Source organism: Meriones unguiculatus, chromosome 8 (assembly GCF_030254825.1).
Source record: "Meriones unguiculatus strain TT.TT164.6M chromosome 8, Bangor_MerUng_6.1, whole genome shotgun sequence".
Lineage (NCBI taxonomy): Eukaryota > Metazoa > Chordata > Mammalia > Rodentia > Muridae > Meriones > Meriones unguiculatus.
The window spans coordinates 56,247,041-56,270,774 of record NC_083356.1 but is presented as its reverse complement, the minus strand read 5'-3'; the positions used below and the strand labels follow the sequence as shown (position 1 = coordinate 56,270,774).

The 23,734-nt window shown below is 39.6% G+C and overlaps 1 protein-coding gene across 28 annotated transcripts in view; it reads left to right on the top strand.

The window, feature by feature from the left end:
* LOC110566038 (nonsense-mediated mRNA decay factor SMG5-like) overlaps window positions 1–23,734 on the top strand; it is a 150,148-nt gene that overhangs the window by 72,616 nt on the left and 53,798 nt on the right. For 15 of the 28 annotated variants that reach the window (XM_060389454.1, XM_060389433.1, XM_060389439.1 and 12 more), the window contains 2 exons: window positions 14,297–14,437; window positions 16,132–16,183. The gene's annotated coding sequence lies outside the window, so the exon portion shown is untranslated. The other 13 variants (XM_060389442.1, XM_060389444.1, XM_060389434.1 and 10 more) reach the window with 3 other exon arrangements.

Here is a 23,734-nt window from a genome sequence, read left to right as displayed (position 1 = left end):
TATCTATTTGTTACATATTAACTATATAAAGGTTTTCTTTCTTTTTTCTTTATTTTTGTGGGCGCTCTTTGAGGATCTTAGGCAACCAGGCCTGGTGTGCTAAAATGAATGGAGGCACCAAGGCTAATTCAGGAAGTCTGGGATGACTGTGGCTTCTCTGAAGACCATGTTTAAACTGGCAGAGGACACAGATCAGTGCTGTTTCTTCCTATATCTCCATGAGCAATAGACCTTCAATAAAGTTTCATCTTTAAATTTTTTTCTTCCTTCCTTCCCTCCCTCTCTCTCTTTTTCTTTCTTTTTTTCTTTCTCTTTCTTTTTCTTGCTCTCTACCCCTCTCTTTTTGTGTGTGCAGTGTGTGTGTGTGTATGTGTGTGTGTGTGTGTGTGTACACATGCATGCATGCACCAGAACACATGAATGTTTAGGTCAGAACACAGTTTACCAGAGCCAGTTCTCCCTGTCATGTGGAGCGGGAACTGAACTTACGCCATCAGGCTTGGTTCCTTTAGATGCTGAGCCATCTCTTCAGCCCATAAGTTGCATCTTCACTTCGTGTCTCATTGAGATTTTGCAGGGCAGCCTTTGTCTAGCCTCTGATACATCTGTGGAGCACACAGGAGGGGAGAAACAACAACAACGACTGTCTTCTGTTCTACAACTAACGTGACAGTTAGTTGTGATGCTAAGGACAGGTGTTATGGACATATTAAGTTGATTGCAGATTAAGATGTGAGTGAGTGACTATATAGTTAAAAAATCACTTTCTTGTTTCATGGCTCAGCCTCTGAAAGTTCAGATCTCTACTATCTGGACAGATTTAATATTTGAGAAGTAAAAGCCGATTGCTTAGTATTTCATAAGAACTGCTGTCACTTGGAAATGCATCTATCTTCTTTCCTACTTTTTATCTTTCTTCCAATTCCTGGGCCACAATTTAGGGTTCAGGAAAGAGAGTAATTGCTACAAAGGCATTTCTTTTTATCATTTAGGTGTCATCTCCTTAGGTTTTGAGTTATTCAGACAGGTTACATAGATTGTGACTTTCTCCTTTTGTGGCATGTGTGTTTATTTCATTTTTATTTACTTTACTAATACAGGTAGTTCAAAGACTCCCATCAAAGTTGATAATTGTCATGTCAGAGTAGCCATTTACAAAGCATCTTGATCAACTTAGCCCAGATTCAATCACACACTTGCATTTGTAACTGATTACCTGTTCCTCGAAAGTTTCTTTTCCATTTCTCCACATCTGAAAGCTCTATGACCTTAGAGAGGACACTTAATTAGCCTGAATGGATTTGGCTTAGAAAGTAAAGAATTACATGCTCTGTGCCATGAGATGCTAAGAGTTGAATGACAGGGTATGTGGTACTCTTAAGAGCTTCTACAAAGGTTTACCAAACACTGATGAACTGCCTATATTACCCTCTAATGCAGGCCTTCTTCCTTCTTCTAATTTGAAGTCCCGCAGTCTTAGATCTCTGAAAGATTTTCATTATGTCCTTAAAGCATTGCACAATCAAACAGTTGTCCTTCACAGCCAGTGAGTCATTCTTTGTACCATTCTGGGAGGCAGCTGTCTTTAGTCTCCTGCTGGCTGAAAGTTTGTCTCCAGGGACAATCAAACTTGTTTCACTGTGTGTAAGTGCACCAAGTTCATGCAGTGTCCATGAAGGCCAGAAGAGGGTGCCAGGCCACCTGGAACTGGAGCTACAGAGAATTGTTAGCCACCAGGTGTGTACTGAAAACCGCACTGGTCCTCTGCAAGAGCAGTAAGTACTCATAAAGGCATCTGTGTCAACTCTCTACCTTCCAACGTTTAAAAGCCGATTGGTTCATGCTTGTATTGCCAAGCAAGATGCTATTCACAGACTGCACATGTATTGCTAGCATATATTCCAGGTCAGAACATCTCACAATACTGGGTATGACCATGCCCCGGATGCATTCTCATTGCTCCTGCAGGCCATCCTGCTCTGTGGCCCCGAGACTGATAGGGAGAGGCTGCTCAGTTTCTTTTTGGGTTTGACCTCAGGCAGCCTCAATAGAATATTTGAGTTATGGAATAGAGGAAAGTGGAAACAATGGTTTTCACACAAAGGGACTCCAAAGGCTAGAGTCCCTCCATTGTAGGTCCCTCCTCTTGTTACCTGGGTCTTCTTCATTTAGGTTCTCTGGTTTCTCGTTGTGTTTTCATCTCAAATTTCAGGTCTGAGAGTGATAATAGTTCTCCCTAGTTCCTACCCCCTGAATATTACATTATCCCTGCAAAGAAGAGGTCAAGTGATAGTTACTACACCAATAGTTCTTTATTAAGCTGCCTTAAGATAGTCATTCATGTGTTTCCTCTTGGGCATGATGATGGCTCTGGCTCTGATAAATTTAGGCAACAAATATGCTTTCAAAGAATACAATGTTATGATACTTTTATTCTAGAAAAAGAAAACAGATAATAAACAAATGTGCAAAAATAATTGTGAAATCAACTGCATAAAAATGGTTTATTTGACAGAACAAAAGAAGAATGTTGGGTGCAAAATATGACATCATATACAGAAGACCCTAACTACTGTCCAAGGGATCATTGATGATCGCAATAAAAAAGAAACAAGTGAAGGTATTTACAAAGAAAATTGCCTGCACTGGTACTGCAGTTGAGCACCAAGGATATGGAGAAGACATAGGTGACTACAGGGTGACTAGAAAGAATGTATGCCAGCTCCTGATGGACCAAGGACGATCAACTGAAGGTTCACAGGTTTTAAGTGCTTGTATCTCTTTGAAACTTTAATGAGATTTTCTTATCAATGAGTAGAGTTTTTTTTTTCCTGTCCCTAGTCACAAATTTAAAAACAACGGAGCTTTTATAATATAATTTGGTGTTCATTTTAAACTCGGACTAACTCCTTCGAACAATAAACTGAAAAAGAGATGAAACACAACAAAAGATAATAGAATGCCAGTAGAAATACTGCTGGCTCAAAGGTCCATGGATAGGAATAGGAAAGAACAAATTTATAGAAATTGCCATAGTGGTTGTACATTGCAGTTAGAGTGTTGAGAGGAGATGGAGGGAAAGCAGAAAGGGACCAGTGTCATGATGCTCAGCCTGGTACCAGGAAGCAATCCTTAGAGAAATCTGGTTAGTGCTGAATGTGTGCACAGATGACTGTGTTATGTATGCTTGCTTTCCCCATCTTACCTGGAGACTCCAGGAAGACAACAGATCAATAACCATTTCTTTCATACTAGAAAATACAGATGTACCTGTATGTGTGAGGTACATTTTAAAATGAAGTTTCATTGTGATTTTTGAAGACTGAGGTCAATACTTGTCCATCCCCTTTCCATTTTCTAAGACATACCTGGAATTCTTTGCTTCTGCTTTCCACTTCTTGTCTCTGGGTTTGTCATCCATATGTCTAAACCTGCGTCTGTTTTAAGCCATTGCAAAATATTCTTCCAGAAAGCCAGCCACGTGTGTAGCTTATTACTTCTCACACAGAGCTTTCCTTGTACTTTCTCCTCCCTTTAAACTTAAGGAAGCATTGTTTCTGATTTTAAAGATCAGGCCTCTCACTGTATTTAGGTGTCCAACTCTTATAAAACTTGATCTCACAGCCAGCTTTGATCCTGATCCTTTAGCCACTTCTGCAATGCACAGTAAACAGGAGTCAGCAACACAGCACCCTGCACACTGCATCCTGTCCCACAGAACCCGGTAATACTGTACCCCACAACGCTGCATTCTGTAACACTATACCCTAAAATACTGCACCCTTCAACACAGCACCCTGCAGCACAGCACCATGCAACATAGCACCTGAAACACTGCACCCTGAGCACAGCACCCTGCAAGACTGCTCTCTGCAACACAGCACTTTGTAACACTGGATGCTGCAACAGAAGACCCTGCAACACATCACCCTGAAATACATGACCCTGCAACACTGGACCCTGTAACAACACAGCACACTGCAACATATCACCCTGAAATACATGACCCTGCAACACAGCATGTTTCAACATAGCATCCTTCAACACTGCACCCTGTGACATTGCACACAACACACCGAAACACTGCACTGTGCAACACAGCACCTTGTAACACTGCAACCTACAACACTAAACCCTGAAACACAGGACGCTGCAACACTGCACCTTGTAGTACAGCACCCGAAACACTGCTCCCTGTAACACTCCACCCAGCAACACAGCACCCTGAAACACAGGAGCCTGGAACACTGCAATACTACAGCACCCTGCAACATTGCATCCTGCTGTAGGCTTAGATTTTTCACCAAACCTACTTTATTTAGGGTTCCTAAACTCTTCTACCTCCCTTCTATCCACTGACCAGAGGCAGGGGAGAAAGAAGGTTACTAGGTAAAGGGGATTGTAGACGTTTTTAGATGCAGTTTTTTTGGGGATGAGTCCACTCTTTATTGTCCTGACACCCACAGTCCAGTCCAAAGGCCAACATCAAGAAACAACACGGATCAGCACAATTTAGTAGATCGGGACAAGTCAGCAAAAAGTTGCAAGTCCAATTTTGTCAATTTTAAAATAAGCTGTTTTGGTTGAAAGTCTATTTTATTAGATATTACGATGGCTACTCCAGCTTGCTTCTTGTGTCTGTTTACTCTGAGGTAGTGCTTGTCTTTGTTGCAGAGGTATGTTTCTGGAATGCAGAATATTGGATCCTGTTTCCGCAACCATTCTGTCAGTTTGTATCTTTTTATTGGAGAGTTGAAACCACTGATGTTAATAGATATTAGTGACCAATGATTGTTAGTTTCTTTTATTGTGGAATTGGTGGTAATTGCGTGTTTGTGTGCTTGTTTTCTTTTGCTTTTTTGATGCGATGGTGTCTTTAGCTTGTGTTTTTTTGAGTGTAGTTGATCTCTTTGGGTTGAAGTTTTCCTTCTAGTATCGTGCAGCCACAGAGGAGTACAATGCAGCCAGCCTTGATGAGACCTGACAGGCCAGGGTCAGGTAGAAGGGGAGGAGGTCCTCCCCTATCAGGGGACTAGGGAAAGGGCATAGGGGAGAAGAGGCAGGGAGGGTGGGACTGGAAGGAGGTGAGGGAGGGGGCTGCAGCAGGGATATAAAGTGAATAAATTGTAATAAATAAATATATAAATAAAATTAAATTAAAAAAGAAAATAAGTAGTTTTAAAAAGAAACTTAAAATATAGTATAAGCAGTTATGTAAAGAATCTGTGAGTTTATATATAACTTAAAAAAGGGCAGGGCATGTGTTTTGATTATTGTATTAAAATACTCAGACTACAATTCTATTTTATTGATTTAGTCAATTGCCTTCTGGTAACAATGGCACAGACTGGTTCTTTTATTCCGTGAAGCAACAGTCTTTAGGATTTGTCTTCTTCCTCTTCCTGTTTTCTGAGTTAGGAAGACTCTTGTGTCAGAGTTAAGAATACATCTTAGTCTACCTCAGTTGGGGTCCTGGCATCCCATTTCCTAGTTTTCTGCCCTCTTCTGCTTGAGGATACCTTCAATAAGCAGTTATAAATATTATTCAATATTTAGAAAAAGATATTAGTTGATCAAGTAGAATTTCAAAATAAAGCTTTTCTGATAGAGAATGTGGTGAGTGAATAATGCTGGATACAGAAATATGTGAGTTTTCCAAAATCGTGTTTTTTAAAGTTATGATTCCTATTATGATGATCAATATAAAACAGTCGGAGATGGAATGATAGTTGCAATGATAAACACTGGATAATACCAATTGGACCTAACTGGTTTAAAATCATAAGTAAATAAAATTAAAAGAGAACTCATTGAGGAGTTGTGTGAACGGAGGGTCACAGGAGTGCAGGAGAGGGCACAGAGGGGTGAGTATCATAAAATACATGTGCGCATGTTTGAAATTCTTTTCTATTTTTTATTATTAGTTACATTTTATTTTTATTTATTTTTTAATATTTTTATTTTTATTAATTACACTTTATTCACTTTGTATCCCCCTATAAGCCCCTCCCTCTTCCCCTCCCGATCCCACCCTCCCACACCCTTCTTCACGCATGCCCCTCCCCAAGTCCACTGATAGGGGAGGTCCTCCTCTCCTTCCTTCTGATCTTAGTCTATCAGATCTCAGCAGGAGTTAAATAATAATAATGAAAAAGGTTTTGGAGTTAGACCTATGTGTTTAGGAATTACTCTATTGTCACCACTAGATGGCAGGAGTGAACAACAAAAATAAACTACACTCCTGCAGCAGCAAAGAAAGAAAAAAAAATCCGTTTTTATTTCTCCCCTCCTTTCCCTTCCCTTCTCCACTTATTATAGGCTCATTTCCTCACTCTTCCTCTCAATGCCCCCCACTGTCCTTGTGTTTACAGATGTAATTTTGAAAAGCTTTACCTGCTTCTGGAGATTTAGATGTGAAAATCGGCCACAAGAAGTTGTAATATTAAAAATGCACAAAATATTTTCTCGCATTAAAGACGTATTTATAACTGCTTTGTGCTGGGGGTGGGGTCGAGCTTCAGAATACAGCAAGCCTTCCTCTAGGGCTCTCACATGGAGGCAGAGTGAAGTCTGCTGGCGTGGAGTGGTAGTGGAAGGTACAGACAGAACATACTAGAAATCTTAGGGCTCTGTCCGCACTGATAAGATCCGTTCTATCTCTCAGTTATTATCAAAGCGTTGGCTTGGCAAGGATCAAAGTACTGAACTGAAGTTTTTATTTGAAACAAAGCAAAGCAAAGCAAAGCAAAACCCTAACCCACCCAAATACCCAGACAAACAAAGCAAAGGAGGGAGCGAAGCCCAGCAGTGCTCAAGTGCAGATGCTGGAGAAGGAGCTGCTAGCTTTGCTAATCTATTGCACAGGGGCGTCAAGGACTTGACTGACAGCCAAACAATCCAGAACTGGGCTCGGGAGCATGAGCCAGGCTTCCGTTTCTCCATGGAGTCATCAGTGACCTCAGTAAATCCTCCTTATTTATTATTAGTTTATTTATTCTATTCTATTTCCAGGTCTTCCCCTTTTGAAGCAGGGGTTCTGGATTCTTAAGTATAGAATTTGAATTTTGTCCCCTGATTTCCCCAGATAAACAATAAGACTATATGAAAAGGCCTTATGATACCTTACTAGTTGTAAGGTATCACACACACACACACACACACACACACACACATATATATATTCACTAATGTAGAGTACTCCTTTTCAAACCCGGAGTACTCTACATTAGTGAACAAGCAAGAAATCTGGATTCAGAAGACATGGTCTATTAAATGAAACTCTCCACGTCTTGTACATGTTAGTTCCGTATGAGTTAAAAATTCCCAAAGCATGTCAGGTTATTGCTGTTGCTCTTGGCTGTCCACTATAACTAGATGATGAGATGTATTGGTGAATACATAGCATACTTTATTGCAGCCCACAGAGAAACCAGTCTTGAGCTGACCAGGAAACTGTCCTTTCTGGTTAATGTTCAAAGGTTGGAAGGTGCTCTTCTGACAGCTAGAGGAGTAAGCAATCAGTGGTCCTGCCCATTTATGGACCCTGTATGTTAACAAAACTAACTTTCCGGGCAATATGTGCTATTAGGGGTCACGAGCTGCTCTCTTGACTTGACTTGAGACCTGCTCCACAGAAAGGAATCCATGTACTTTAAGCATTTTCAAATTCGTAGTTAGGGAACGCATAGGTGCTAGGGGAGAAATTATTGCTGTTTTCTAAATGGTCTTGTCATACTGCCTTCTGAGTATTTATCTTTATACCTATAGATTTGTGCTTGAAAATTCTTGGTCAGAGAAGCTTCTTATTGCAGTGGATAGTGGTTAATGCAGACATTCATTCCAGTTCAAAGTGCTGAAAGTAATTGACTGTGATTGCTCACCTGTAAAAGTGGTTGCTTTTCTTTTGGAGTGTGGCCATTGGCAGGTTTTCAGTTCCTCAGTAGATGATACCATCCCCTTGCACATAGGGGTAGCAATAATTGGACACAGTGGGTAAAAATAATAAGTCAATAAAAAATTATAAAAAGAGGACATGAAGCTGGGCAGGAGATATGACGTGACGTACTGGTGGGATTTGGATGAGGTGTGAGGAGTGGATTTCACAATATTCATACATGTATATGTATGATAGTTTCAAAAATATACATGCATGCACATGTATAAAATTTTTATTATTTATTATAACACTTAAAAGATTATTTTAAAAAGCAGGCTTTAGAAAGCTTCAGTGAGGTTAATCATTCCTCTTGGGGACGCTCATTGAGCAAAGGTTTGTACTGTGTAGCTGCCTTATTTAAAAAAAAAATCTATAGGTAAGACATAGAGGAAGAGTCTTTAGCCTTCTTCTTTTCCACAAGCTTTGTCTTTGTCTCTTTCACACACAAATATGCAAATGAGGGAAGAAAACACATGCTAGGATAAAATGAACCCTGTAAAAATGAGAATTTCATTGCTGTCACCTGTCAACTGTTTCACCCAGTGTTGAAGTTTAATAGTAGTCCTTTAAAGGAGGCAAAGAGAGGCATTGACTTTAAACCAAGCAGATTTTATGGCTATGAGCTCACTGAGAAAGGACTGTATGGCACCTGACAAAGCTCAGAGACCTCAGCGCCTAACATGTTCTTTAGATAGGGGTTAATCTGACAGGCAGCACACACAGTGCATGCAACTGTGTAGCTGAGCTGAGCAGTCACTGCTTTCACTGTGAGTGTGAGTCCTTAGTCGAGACGTAGAGCACTCAGAGTTGTGGTTTTCTCACTCATAAAGCAAAACTGATCCTACTTGCCAACAGCGTTTTTCTGAGCGTGAGCTAACCTGTAAAGTGCTTGGCATACCCAGGCATACAGTGGTACTTAATGAACAGAAGTAATTAATTTGGGACAGTGGTAGAGGAATCGATTGTGAACTGTGGAATTAACAAGCTCTGCTTTATTCTTATTCTCCATCTCAGACTGTGCGCTGCAGAATGTTGATAATGTCATGCTATCTACAGGTGCCTTGCCATGGAACTTGCTAGCCATTCTCCTAGGGGTAATTACTGCTATTCTTCACTCCCTAAACTATTTATTGAAATCAAAATATGTTTTGTCTTTGGAACTATGAGAGACCATTCAAAAGCTTATACCATGCGATACTGCTTTAAAAAACAACTAAACAAACAATAAAAAAGAACTCTTGCTTCAGGGAGTATATAGATTTATTGGCAAGGAAACAACAACAACAAAAAGGAAAACAAAGTCTAACAGGTAAAAATATTGTTGCTTGAGTTTCCAGTAAACAAACATCAGTATAGTCAAACCTGGGAGATTTCAGTAAAGGGAGAGTATTAGGAACTGCCGCCACCAAAGGGAGGTTTTTATGGATGGACTAAGATTGCAGATATGCAAACTGTGGTGGCCAGAAAGTATCATGCTATGGAAGAGAAATAACAGAGAGAGGAGTCAGTTATGGGATAGACTGTCACTTTAAGTGATGTAGATAAAAAGACCCTACTGAGAAGTCTTCATGAGTTGCAGCCAGAAATAAAGGAAAGGGGAGAGTAAATCACAGTTGGCTCCAGAGAAAGCACCTTGTATCATGAAAGGCTGCTGCTAAGCCCTGACTGAGGAGCCTGCTTGTTACCTTTTTTTTCAATAATTAAAAAAATAACCATTTAGTCAGGGTTCTCTCTCTTCATTAGTTTCTTTAGATGTACAGATTTTAGTAGGTTTATCCTATATTGCATGTCTATATGAGTGAGTATATACCGTGTGTGTCTTTCTGCTTCTGGGACAGCTCACTCAGGATGATCCTTTCCAGGTCCCACCATTTACCTGCAAATTTCATGATTTCCTTATTTTTTATTGCAGAGTAATACTCCATTGTGTAGAGGTACCACAATTTCTGCATCCATTCTTCGGTTGAGGGACATCTGGGCTGTTTCCAGCTTCTGGCTATTACAAATAAGGCTGCTACAAACATGGTTGAGCAAATGTCCTTATTGTGTACTTGAGCCTCTTTTGGATATATGCCTAGGAGTGGTATGGCTGGATCTTGAGGAAGCGCTATTCCTAGTTGATTTCCAGAGTGGTTCTACAAGTTTACATCAATCCCCATCCCAAAAAGCAAGGAGGATGACATCAGAAAAAGAAAAGGGAAACAACCTAGGAACCTGCCACAGAGGGCCTCTGAAAGGCTTTGCCCTGCAGACTATCAAAGCAGATGCTGATACTTATGGCCAACTATTGGGCAACGTGCAGAGAATCTTACGTAAGAAGTGGGAAATAGTAAAATCTGGAGGGGACAGGACCCTCACAAGGAGAGCAACAGAACCAGAAAATTTGAGCACAGGGGTCTTCCCAGAGACTCATACTCCAACCAAGTACCAGGCATGGAGATAACCTAGAACCCCTGCACAAATGTAGCACATGGCAGTTTAGTATCCAAGTGGGTTACATAGTAATGGGAAGAGGGACTGCCTCTGACATAATCTGATTGGCCTGCTCTTTGATCACCTCCCCCTGATGGGAGAGTAGCCTTACCAGGCCACAGAAAATGACAATGCAGCCACTCCTGATGTGATCTGATAGACTAAGATCAGAAGGAAGGAGTGGACTTGGGGAGAGGCATGCATGAAGAAGGGGGAGTGAAGGTGAGACCTGGAGGGGATGAGGGAGGGGCTTATGGGGGGGATACAAAGTGAATAAAGTGTAATTAAAAAAACTATGTAGTTACAAAAAAATATCCATTTAATACCATACTACTGAAAACATTCTGGTTAATAAATATAAATAAAAAATGTATAAAGAACTTCAAATGTAATTGTAATGTTTGCCTTTATTATTTTTGTAAGCCTATTGTGCCACATTTACTTGAAGATTAATAATTATTAATGACTGACCTTTAGCAACTATGCCACAAAAGTTGTTATCAGTTAACATAATTGATACTCTATTAAATCTAAGTAGGCATGAGATGGCTATGTTGAAACAGGTTTGTCATATTCAGAATCAGCCATGTCATATTCAGATGACATCATTTCACAGTGTTCCTGTCTACCCTCTGATTCTTCTATTCCTTTCCTGAACCTTGGTGGGAGATGTTGGTATAGATGTTTTATCTATGGGTTGGCACTCACAGCCCTTTAAACAGTAAGGGGTCTCTGCATTAACCTTTGTAACAAAACACATCTGTGAACAAGATTAAGAGCAGTACCAATTTATGGATACAAATACAAATATTTAGAAGAAAGTTTGATAACATGAAGTTTTCATTTTTATATATTATATAATTGTGAATTTGTATATACATTTATATGTATAGAAGTTCACAGAAAATTTGAAACTCAAAAGTGAATATAATAATTATACCGCCCATCAAGAAAAAGGGGATCTAAGAGCAGTCAGAAGGCAAGTGTGTCCATTCTCTGCACTCCAATTCAATATAATTCTTGAAGTTTTGACTAGCTCAATAACACATGCAAAAGAAAGGAGGAAGGAAGGAAGGAAGGAAGGAAGGAAGAAAGGAAGGAAGAAAGAAAAGAAAGAAAGAAAGAAAGAAGGAAAGAAGGAGGAGGGAGGTTAGGAAAGGATGGTCTGTGGGATCTACAGGAGATGTAAACATGGGAGAAAAGAGGCTGTAGATGGTGATCTCTTGCATCACTAGAGATGAGGCTAAAGGATTTGATTTAAAGGAAGAGAGAAAGAAAAGTGAAGGTCTGACAACAGCTTACCTAGTTTTCTGCCAGGTGTTGATGCTGATTTCCTGTTTGTTACCTTAAGGAAATCCGGCCACTCATGGAGGGAGAAAAGACAACAATGGCAAGTTGAAGAGGTATCATTGTGGGTTGATGACTAATGAGCGAGCAGATTATTTGGACTGCGCATGTTGTCTCAAAACTTGAATGAAATGAGATCATTAAATGTTTTGAGCAGAGAAAAAGCAAGGCTTGCTGTTGTCCTCTGAACACTTTCCTAGCTGTGCTTTCAGAAGCATGTTATAGGGAGCTGAAGGCAGAGAGGTGTATGTTGGACTTTTGGACATCTATCCCCCAAGTTATTTTCTTTAAGAAGGTTTTGGTACAGTGGGAGAGGCTTTATGGAGCACAAAGATACTACAGTACTGGTAAGTGTGATGACACTGGTAGCCCATGTAGGTAGTCAGTTTAAACGTGATGATGTGGAAGGACAATGGAAGGTGTAATAGGCCCCCAGAACTTAGCACAACTGACTCCATGATGGAAGTGCCATTCAGGCTGTAGAACTCAGCACATAGACAGCACCACTTGTCCACAAAACAAAACAAAACAAAACAAAACAAAACAAAACAAAACAAAAATCAAAGACCTGGTCTATCAAAGTTGATAGTTCTAGGAAAGTCTCTGAATGTATTACCCTCGCTTTTCAGCTTCTGTAGTTCTGCTTCTGGCTAACTGTTCTTGTTAACTGCAGTATGTCAACTTTTGTGCTTCAAACCTCACCCTGAGAAAGGGTCTGAGCTACACTGGGATCCCGAACACCCAGCGTAGTTGCTTCATGGCTAACAATGATTTTTCTATTGGCTTAAACCCATATCTGAGCAGTCATCTCTGGTGAATACTCCGAAACAGAATTGTCCCCTGTTTCGGAGGGTTTTGATCAAAACCCTTGCCTTTTGTGGAGAATACGAGACCCACAAACCTCTCCAAATGGGTTACAGTGATCCATGCAACTCTTATTTCATTTGGGGCTCAAATTGGAAATCAGAAAACTTGGTTGGGCTCATTTTCCTACAGTTTTTAGTGCTCTCTCCTTGTATGAGTTTTCACCAATTCTTTCCTTCTCATTGAAATAGCAATAGCATTCTAAAAACTTGCTGTGATAAACTCTCTACTTCTCCAGAGAGAGAGAGAGTCCTGGAAATGCACATTTCTTACAACTTTGGTGGCTGAGAGTGTGAGCAAACTTTTTTCAGATTGCTTTCATCATCCTCTTCTCAATTCATCCACCTTAATGAACTACTTTTCTCTCCTTTAGTGCAACTAGACTCAATTAAAAATGTTTTTCAGGGTTATCGTGATGTTGCCCAGATGTGGTTCACATCAGATGAACTCAGCATATGTCTTGTTTATACCAGGGAATCAATACTGTTTCTCATCTTGTCTCCCAGGTTTTCATCTTCCCACTCCTGCCAGCTTGTTAAGGACAAGAATTGTATCTCTTATCCTATCACTTTTCTCACTTACCAAATGATAAAATAATAGTAAAGGTTCTTTCACCATTTGAACTTGAAACAATTAACTTTTAGGAACTTGGGATTTCAAAGTTTTGGTTTCCAAATTTTCTGTTCATGTAAATTATGAAAGAAAATTGGTCAAAACTCACATAAAAGGTAGCTGCTGTATAGAGGTTTAACTCATTAAGCCTGAGATAGATCCTTAAGTAGTCTTAAATGAAACAATTGCCAAGGAGTTGGGAATGCTTTCTCTGAACTCACTTAAAACAGCTGGAAGTTAAGCTTAATCTGACTACATCTGTATATGAAGAGTACCTGCAAACAAGTGGCCATTCATCTTTTCCATGATAAACTCACACCTGAGAGGGGTTTTGGTCTAGTTTTGGTTTTCTTCTTCATCATGGCTAAGCGTCCTTATATCTTGAATATTTTTAACTCCTGTGTCTTTGTGAGGATTGGCCACTTTCAATTGGGACAAATCAATTCTGAAAATGGATGGAAGTCCTAGTGGCTTCACGATGTCTATTTTAAATGCACACGGATTTGTGCGTTTAACGTAAATTAATACTTTTTGAGAAATCACCTGTACAAGCAAATAGGCACCCATCCATGTGTCTATACAGCTTCATCCGTCACTCAGAAGTAAGCTTGTTTGAATTTTTTGTTTTTTTTGCCTCTTGTCAGCAATGATAGCATTTTTAAGAAAAAAGAAGAAAGGAAATGTTGATGTTCAGACTGAACAGATTTTCATTATTTCAAAAGAAATACTTCCCCTTGCCTGCAGGCTATTAAACCCTAATGAAACAAACTTGATAACATGCTTTCCCCACACCAAGAATGTCTGTGTTTGTGTGCAAGCTTGACAATGTCTCCAGGCACCAGTGCTTCCTCTGACAAACAGGAGTCCCAGTTGGCACTGCGTGGACAGAATGAGCTAACTTAAATTTTATAATCCTGCCCAATTTCTTACCCTTTTTTTCTGACCCTTGGCCAAATTATTGTCTTATTTACAAATACGGATTCTTTTTGTAAATAAGTATTTTTTTCAGAGTTCTTTTATTCGCTATTCTTTTTATCTAACATACTTTCTTTTTTTTTCCTTTAGTGAGGTAAAATCCCCTACAGTCTTCAGAGGGCGCTGTAGCCTACAGCACTGTTGGCTTTGCTTCTGCAATCAACAGCGACAGGCACTTACAGAACAATTACTTTAACTGGAAAATACGCTTCATTCAAACAACCCTACAGGGTAAGCACTCTAATTTCTGTGTGTCTCAGTGGATGAACTCAATAGAGCAGGGATGTATGTGGCTCTCTGTGCTTCCAGACATGGTAAGAAATACAATCTGTTCTAAGTCTCTGTGGCTACGTGAAGTCCCAATGCTTTTGACCAAGCCCTGGAAGACTTAGGTATTTCTAGAGTGAAAGAAGCACAAATGTGAACAGTCACTGTCTCATCACTTTGTAATTATCACATGTGACAATAAGCACTTTGGAACTGGAGAGTGTATGTTAGCCTAATGCTGACATATAATAAGTTTTAAATAAATATTTACTCAATGAATTAGATAGAAAAGCATCTCTCAGAGCCTGTGAAACTTAGCAAGGTCAGTATCAAATCTCTAACAATTCTGTTTAGCAGTATTCATATTTTAAAAATAGATCCGTATATTCAAAGATTTTAAAATAGTTACAAAGGTCCATAAAACCTACACATTGAAAACGGAAATGTTGTTAAGTGGAGTCATTGCTGCTCCTCTTTCTCCTTAATAGTAACTATCGCTGTTACAGTCAGTAAGTGTAACTCCAGGATACAGTTCTTAATTATTCCTGAGACATACCCTTACTTTACTTCATTTTTAGTAAGTCTATAAGTAATAGTTAAAAAATACAAGATACTCATTTTTGCATGTGATCTATCTTATACTCACCTTTAACAATATTCATTAATGTATTCTAAATGACTCAATATTGGAAATTCTACTACTTACTGAGTAGATTATAAAGGTCCTTATTTCTGACATTGTGAGTCTACATTTGGTATTTAGTCTTGCAAGCCGTGAAACCTAATACAGTACATTTCGATGTTAAGTATTTAGAAAATTTCACTCCTATCCTTGTCTTTGGGGTTCCCATTTTCTGTGTGCTGTGTATATTTCCATTTTTATTGGTTCACAGCTGGTTTCCAGCATGAAAACCAATCCAATTTTCTACCAACTTGGACACACGAAATTCATCTCACAAGGCCCTTTCTACAACAAATATTCAGGAAGAAATGAATCCAGACATAAATACATGGTCACATAGGTCACATGAGTTCAGAAGAAATCTTTTGCTTAAAGTGAGGTTCAATGTAGACCCCCTTAAGATAAAATGGCATCAGTGACTACTATCATATTTTACACTAATGAAACAGTTTCATTTGGACATTTCTAAAAATGTTAACCTATAGCAAACTTTGGTGCTAAACATAGACACTGTTGAGCAGATAAAATGAGTAGAAGCAGGTGGATCTAAGCTTACCGACCATGCTGCGCTGAGTGTATGTCTATCACTCCTGCACTGGGTCTAAACAAGGCTTTGACATTTTGTATAAGATCATAGTTGCTTTAACTCTGCATGTATGCGTATATGCATAGGCATATATGATATGTGTGCTCAGCATGTTATTTGCCTCTGCAATTTAAAATGAAGGACTAAACGTTTTCTTTTTCTGAGTTTAAAAAAATCATTTCTTTTACTTCTGAGATTATAATATAAATACATCATTTCCTCCTCTTCTTTCCTCCCCCCAAACCCTCACATATATCCCTTTCTCTTTCAATTTCATGGTCTCTTTTGCATTAGTTGCTGTTACATGCATGTTTGTATGAGTATATACATATATTCCTAAACATAACCTGCTCGGTCTGTATAATGTGTTACCTATGTGTATGTTTTCAGGTGTTGGATAATCACTTGGCATTGGATAACCAACTGTGTGTGCTCTTCCTAGGTAAAGACCAATTTTTCCACTCTCAGAATTCCTTAGTTGCCTATAGTTCTTTGTGTAAGGTTTAGGCCTTACAATCTTTTACCTGTCCACTGTAATTTTAATCAAGCAACATGGCTGCTCTGTTAAGGGATCACATCCAAAGACCTAGCTATGTGTGGTTTAGATGGAATATCAACATGCCTCTAGTATACAAATGTAATTCCTCTGGGTAGACATACCCTTAATCCCTCTGTCTGGAATAGACATGATACAGCTTTAATCCCTGTGGCTTAAATTTAATATACACCTTTAATCCCCACAAAATAGAAACAGAAGGAACATTACCAAACTCATTCTATGAAGCCACATTCACCTTGGTACCTAAACCTCACAAAGACCCAACAAAGAAAGAGAATTTCAGGCCAATCTCCCTTATGAACATTGATGCAAAAATACTCAACAAAATACTTGCAAACCGAACACAAGAACACATCAAAGATATTATCCACTATGACCAAGTAGGCTTCATTCCAGGTATGCAGGGGTGGTTCAATATACGGAAATCCATCAATGTGATACACCATATTAACAAACTGAAAGAAAAAAACCACATGATAATCTCCCTAGATGCTGAAAAAGCATTTGACAAAATCCAATATCCATTCATGTTTAAAGTATTGGAGAGATCAGGTATACAAGGCACATATCTAAACATAGTAAAGGCGATATACAGCAAGCCTATAGCCAGCATCAAACTGAACACAGAGAAACTTAAAGCAATCCCACTGAAATCAGGGACAAGACAAGGCTGCCCACTCTCTCCATATCTCTTCAACATAGTACTTGAAGTCCTTGCTAGAGCAATAAGACAAGGAGATCAAGGCGATACAGATTGGAAAGGAAGAAGTCAAATTATCACTATTTACAGATGATATGATAGTATACATGAGAGACCTCAAAAACTCTACCAGGGAACTCCTACAGCTGATAAATACCTTCAGCCAAGTGGCCAGATACAAAATTAACTAAAAAAAAAAAAAATCAGTAATACTCCTGTATACAAAAGACAAAAGGGCTGAGAAAGAAATTAGGGAAACAACACCCTTCCCAATAGCCACAAATGACATAAAGTACCTTGGTGTAACCCTAACCAAGCAAGTCAAAGACTTGTATGAAAAAAATTTCAAGTCTCTGAAGAAAGAATTAGAAGAAGATATGAGAAGATGGAAAGATCTCCCATTCTCATGGCTTGGCAGGATTAGCATAGTAAAAATGGCCATTTTACCAAAAGCAATCTACAGATTCAATGCAATTCCCATCAAATTGCCAACACAATTCTTTACAGACCTGGAAAGAAAAATTCTCAACTTCGTATGGAATAACAAGAAATCCAGAGTTGCTAAAACAATCTTCTACAAAAAAAGATCTTCTGGAGGTATCTTCATCCCTGATCTTAAGCTGTACTATAGAGCAACAGTTTTAAAAACTGCATGGTACTGGCATAGAAACAGAATGGTGGATCAATGGAACTGAACAGAAGACCCAGAAGTAAACCCATACACTTATGGACAACTGATCTTTGACAAAGATGCTAAAACCATACAATGGAAAAAAGATAACATCTTCAACAAATGGTGCTGGTCTAATTGGATATCTACATGTAGAAAAATGAAAATAGATCCATACTTATCACCCTGCACAAAACTGAAGTCCAAGTGGATCAAAGACCTCAGCATAAAACCAGACACATTAAATCGGCTAGAAAAAAAAGTGGGGAAAAGCCTAGAACTCATTGGTACAGGGGACAACTTCCTGAACAGAACACCAACAGCACAGGCTCTAAGATCAACAACCAATAAATGGGACCTCATGAAACTGAAAAGCTTCTGTAAAGCAAAGGACACCGTCATCAAAACAAAACAACTGCCTACAGATTGGGAAAGAATCTTCACTAACCCTTTATCTGACAGCGGGCTAATATCCAGCATATATAAAGAACTAAAGAAGCTGAAAAGCAGCAAACCAAGTAATCCAATTAAAAAATGGGGAACAGAGCTAAACAGAGAATTCTCTGTAGAGGAATATTGAATGGCAGAGAAACACTTAAAGAAATGCTCAACCTCACTAGCCATTAGGGAAATGCAAATCAAAACAACCCTGAGATTTCACCTTACACCCATGAGAAAGGCTAAGATGAAAAACTCAAGTGACAACACATGCTGGAGAGGTTGTGGAGAAAGGGGAACTCTCCATCACCGCTGGTGGGAATGTAAACTTGTACAACCACTCTGGAAATCACTTTGGTGCTTTCTCAGACAACTAGGAATAGCGCTTCCTCAAGATCCAGCCATACCACTCCTAGGCATATATCCAAAAGAGGCTCAAGTACACAATAAGGACATTTGCTCAACCATGTTTGTAGCAGCCTTATTTGTACTAGCCAGAAACTGGAAACAGCCCAGATGCCCCTCAACTGAAGAGTGGATGCAGAAATTGTGGTACATCTACACAATGGAGTATTACTCAGCAATGAAAAATAAGGAAGTCATGCAATTTGCAGGTAAATGGTAGGACCTGGAAAGAACCATCCTGAGTGAGCTGTCCCAGAAGCAGAAAGACACACATGGTATATACTCACTCATATAGACTTATAGGATAAACCTAAAATCTGTCCATCTAAAGAAACTAATCAAGAGAGAGGACTCTGACAAAAATGCTGAATCCCCATCCCGAAAGGCAAAGAGGATGGACATCAGAAGAAGAAGAAAGCAGGAAACAACCTAGGAATCTGCCACAGAGGGCCTCTGAAAGCCTCTGCCCTGCAGACTATCAAAGCACACGCTGAGACTTTATGGCTAACTGTTGGGCAGAGTGAATGGAATCTTATGTAAGAAGTGGGAAATAGTAGGCTATGGAGAGGACAGGAACTCCACAAGGAGAGCAACAGAACCAGAAGATTTGAACACAGGGGTCTTCCCAGAGACCCATACTCCAACAAAGTACCAGGAATGGAGATAACCTAGAACCCCTGCACAGATATAGTCCATGGCAGCTTAGTGTCCAAGTGGGTTACATATTGATGGAAAGAGGGACTGCCTCCGACACAATCTGATAGGCCTGCTGTTTGATCACCTCCCCATGAGGGGAGAGCAGTCCTACCAGGCCACAGAAGATGACAAAGCAGCCACTCCGGATGTGTTCTGATAGACTAAGATCAGAAGGAAGGAGAGGAATACAGACCCTATCAGTGGACTTGGGGAGGGGCATGCATGAAGAAGGGGGAGGGAGGGTCGGATTGAAAGGGGAGGAGGGAGGGGTATGGAGGGATACAAAGTGAATAAAGTGTAAAAAAATAAAAAAATAAGCAAAAAAATAAAAAAAAGAAACTGAAGAAAAAAAAAGAATAAAACTTTAGACTTACCTAGATAGGATAGATAGTATTTTCTTCAAAGTTGCCAAATACAAATGAGCTAAACATTTTGAATGTAACTTTTGCATATGACTTTCCTGATTGTTTCATAACTGTTGTTACTATATGTATTTATTATAAATAAATAAATTCCATATGCAAAAATAGTTTTACAGTATTAAAATCTGTTCTTACTATATGCATTTATCATAAATGAATAAAGTCTATATTCAAAAATAGTTTTACATAATACAAATCCCACAGGAGATTTAAAATAAAAGGAATAGCACAGAGAGAGCAGGGGAGTTTGTGGGACAGTACAGTAGAGTTCAGGAGTATAGTGCTGTTCAGTGCATTTCAGTGCAATTCTGCTGAGCACAGCTCAGTTCAAGCACTTCAGGGCCAGATTTTCCAATCAGAGTGATTCAGTGAGAAGCTGAGAGAAGCCAGTTTGAATCAGTCATCTTGGAGAGGAGTATGGATCCAGAACAGCTGAGTTGAACCATCCAGCCAGAGTTCAGAAAGAACTAGAAAGGTGAGATTATTCAGTAGTAAGTCTTGGATGCTGAAAATATTTTAGCCCAGGCTATTAGACAGAGGCTGGAAGATAAAGTCTTCAAAATCTTGGCTTAGAGAAGATTAGCCTATATGGAGGCTCTAATCTTCCAGGCCTAGGCCTAGGGTTAGTTAGATAGAAATGCTCTGGGCCCTGCCCAAACCATGTATTTGTGAAACTTGGGTACTGCTCTTATCTTATCCCCTCATCTGAGGAAATGAAAACAAAAATTATGGTTCACTTTAATTAATTTTTAATAGTAGTGTTTGATGCGAATCCACATGACTCCACATAGACCTGTCCTTAAGCAGAAATAGATGATTTCAAAAAAACTTTTTTTCTTTGTTTCTTTGTTCTTCTCTCTCTCTTCCTCCCCTTATTCTTTATATTTTGAGATTATGTCTTTCAATTATGTAAAAATGGCTATCTTGATACTCCCCATATAGGCCAGGCCATTCTTGAACTCACAGAGATTCCTTTGCCTTTGCCTCACAAGTTCTGGGATTAAAGGCATATGCTACCAATGCCTGGCCTGAAAGGAATATTTTTAGTAAAAACTTGTCCAGATAGATGACAATTAAGTTAAGACTGGAAAAAATTTCAACATTTGTGTTCTTCTGTTCATTTTAAAAATAAACTTTTTTTCCAAATCATCAGCCATCTTAAAATTATATTTCTTGTTAACAATCTATCTTTTTCTTCAATACATTTTGAGTATTAGCATTCATTCCCCAGTCCTCAATATTTAGCTGCCTTGGTGGTTTCTGTTCTTTATTTACTTTGAACAATTATTTCTTCCATTCACTCTTAGCCATGCTTAAAAAGCAACGTCTGCCTTTCTGGATAGGAATTGAGCATTTAGCAAGATTCCTCCCTCTTGATTAGTTTCTTTAGGTATACAGATCTTAGTAGGTTTGTCCTATATTATATGTCTATATGAGTGAGTATATACCATGTGTGTCTTTCTGCTTATGGGATAGCTCACTCAGGATGATCTTTTCCAGATCCCACCATTTACTGGCAAATTTCATGATTTCCTTGTTTTTTATTGCTGAGTAATATTCCATTGTGTAGATGTAGCACAATTTCTGTATTCATTCCTCCACTGAGGGGCATCTGGGCTGTTTCCAGCTTCTGGCTATTGCAAATAAGGCTGCTAGAAACATGGTTGAACAAATGTCCTTATTGTGTATTGAGCCTCTTTTGGGTATATGCCTAGGAGTGGTATGGCTGGAACTTGAGGAAGCGCTATTCCAGAAGAAGGAAAAAAGAGGGAACAAGTCAGGAGCCTGACACAGAGGACCTCTGAAACGCTCTGCCCTACAGACTATCTGTGTAGATGCTGAGACTTATGGGCAACCTTTGGGCAGAATGCAGGGAATCTTATGAAAGAAGTGGGAAACAGTAAGATCTGGAGAGGATAGGAACCCCACAAGGAGAGCAACAGAACCAAATATCTGAGCAAAGGGTCTTTCCTGAGACTGATAAGCCAACCAAGGACTATGCATGGAGATAACCTAAGACCCCATGCACAGATGTAGCCCATGGCAGTTCAGTATCCAAGTGGGTTCCATTGTAATAGGAACAGGGACTGTCTCTGACATGAACTGATTGGCCTGCTCTTTAATTACCTCCTCCTGAGGGGGAAGCAGCATTACCAGGCTATGGAAGAAGACACTGCAGCCACTCCTGATGAGACCTAATTGACTAGGATCAGAAGGAAGGAAAAGAGAGCTCCCCTATCAGTGGACTTGGGGAAGGGCATCAATGCAGAGGGTGAAGGGAGAGATTGGGATGGGAGGAGGAAGAGAACCACAGGGGAGATAAAAAGTGAATAAAGTGTAATTAATAAAGAATAAAAAAATAAAAAGAGATAAGAGGTAAAAAGGGAAAAAAAAGCAACATCTGTAGAGTTCCCAGGAAAATTAGGAAGTACAGTATTTTAAACCTCTGTAAACCTTTTTATTTATTTTACCATTCATTCAAAAGAGTTGGCATAAATGTATGTGTGTGTGTTGTGTTGTGTGTGTGTGTGTGTGAGAGAGAGAGAGAGAGAGAGAGAGAGAGAGAGGTCATGGGTTCTGTTATGAAGAAACACCATGGTCAAAGCAATTGTTATGAAAGGAAGCATTTAATCAAGGCTTGCTTACAGTTTCAGAGGTTTAATTCATTATCACCATGGCAGAAAGCATGGCAGCAGGTATAGAGGGAATGGTGCTGGAAGGATAGTGGAGTTCTACATCCTGAACCACAGACAATAGGAAGAAAGAGCGGGAGCTACTAGAAATCTCAAAGTCCACTCTCAGTGACACACTTCCTCAAAAAAGGATACACCTTCTCCAACATGGCCACACTCATTTAATCTTTATAATCTTTTCAAATTGTTCCACTAACTGGTGCCAAAACATTTAAAGAGTCCGTGTGGAGATTCTTGTTGAAATCACCATGGGAATTTATCTTAATGGTGCTACAGAGATGGAGGCACAGTCTACATCCATTTTGGGTTAGATAGGGATTCCCAGTAATTCAGTTTAGCCGTGTATGGCAGAAACACTGTGAGATGCTCACAAGGGCAGTGTGTTTTATGAGTGGAGAGATATTTTGTTTGGGCTGATTATTGAGCCTGTACTTCAGTGATGAGAAGGTAGGAAGAGCCTGGTGGAGAATGAAATAAGGAGGATCAGACATACAAGGGCAGTTACGGACTCACTGATCCAGAGGATGCTTCTGTGCCTGGAAGGATCCACTGCTTTCAAACAGACAGGAGCCTACTGCAGAGGGCCTCTGAAATACTCTATTTATCAGTGTATCAAAGCAGATGCAGAGACTCATAACCAAACCTTCAGCAGAGTGCAGGGAATCATACAATAAAAGGGGGAGTTAATATGACCAGGAGAGAACAGGTGCTCCAGAAGGACAAAATATATCAGGGCACAGGAGTCCTCTATGAGACTGTTTCTCCAACCAAGGACCATGTATGGCTACAACTTAGAACCCCTGCTCGGATGTAGCCCATGGTAACTCAGTATCCAAGTGGTTACCCTAGTAAGGGGAACAGGAACTATCTCTGACATGAACTCAATGACTGGCTCCTTTACTCCCCCCCCCCCGAGGGAGGAACAGTCTTGCTAGGCCACAGAGAAAGATATGGCAGCCAGTCCTGAAGATACCTGATAAGCTAAGGTCAGATGGAAGGGGAGGAGGACCTCCCTTATCAGTGGACTTGGAAAGGGGCAGGGAGGAGATGAGAGAGGGAGGGTGGGATTGGGACGAAATGAGGGAGGGGCTATGGCTGGGATACAAAGTAAATAACCTGTGATTAATATAAAAACATAAAAATTAATTAAAAAATGAGCCACAGAAGAGTACTAAAAAGAGAACTCTGCACATATTAATAAAGGACAGTTCCTGAGAGAGAAACTGGAATGGAAGCTAACACTTTTAAAATCAAAGAAAGCCCAAACAAGGATATAAAGAAAATGCACAAGAGCATTGATTCATTCTCACTTATGCATTATACTTTACAAACTTTTACCATGTGCCAGGCCAGTTGTGAACGAAAGTCTGAGAGATGAATATGTTGTGTTTTCACCTCTAAGGTTCTCAT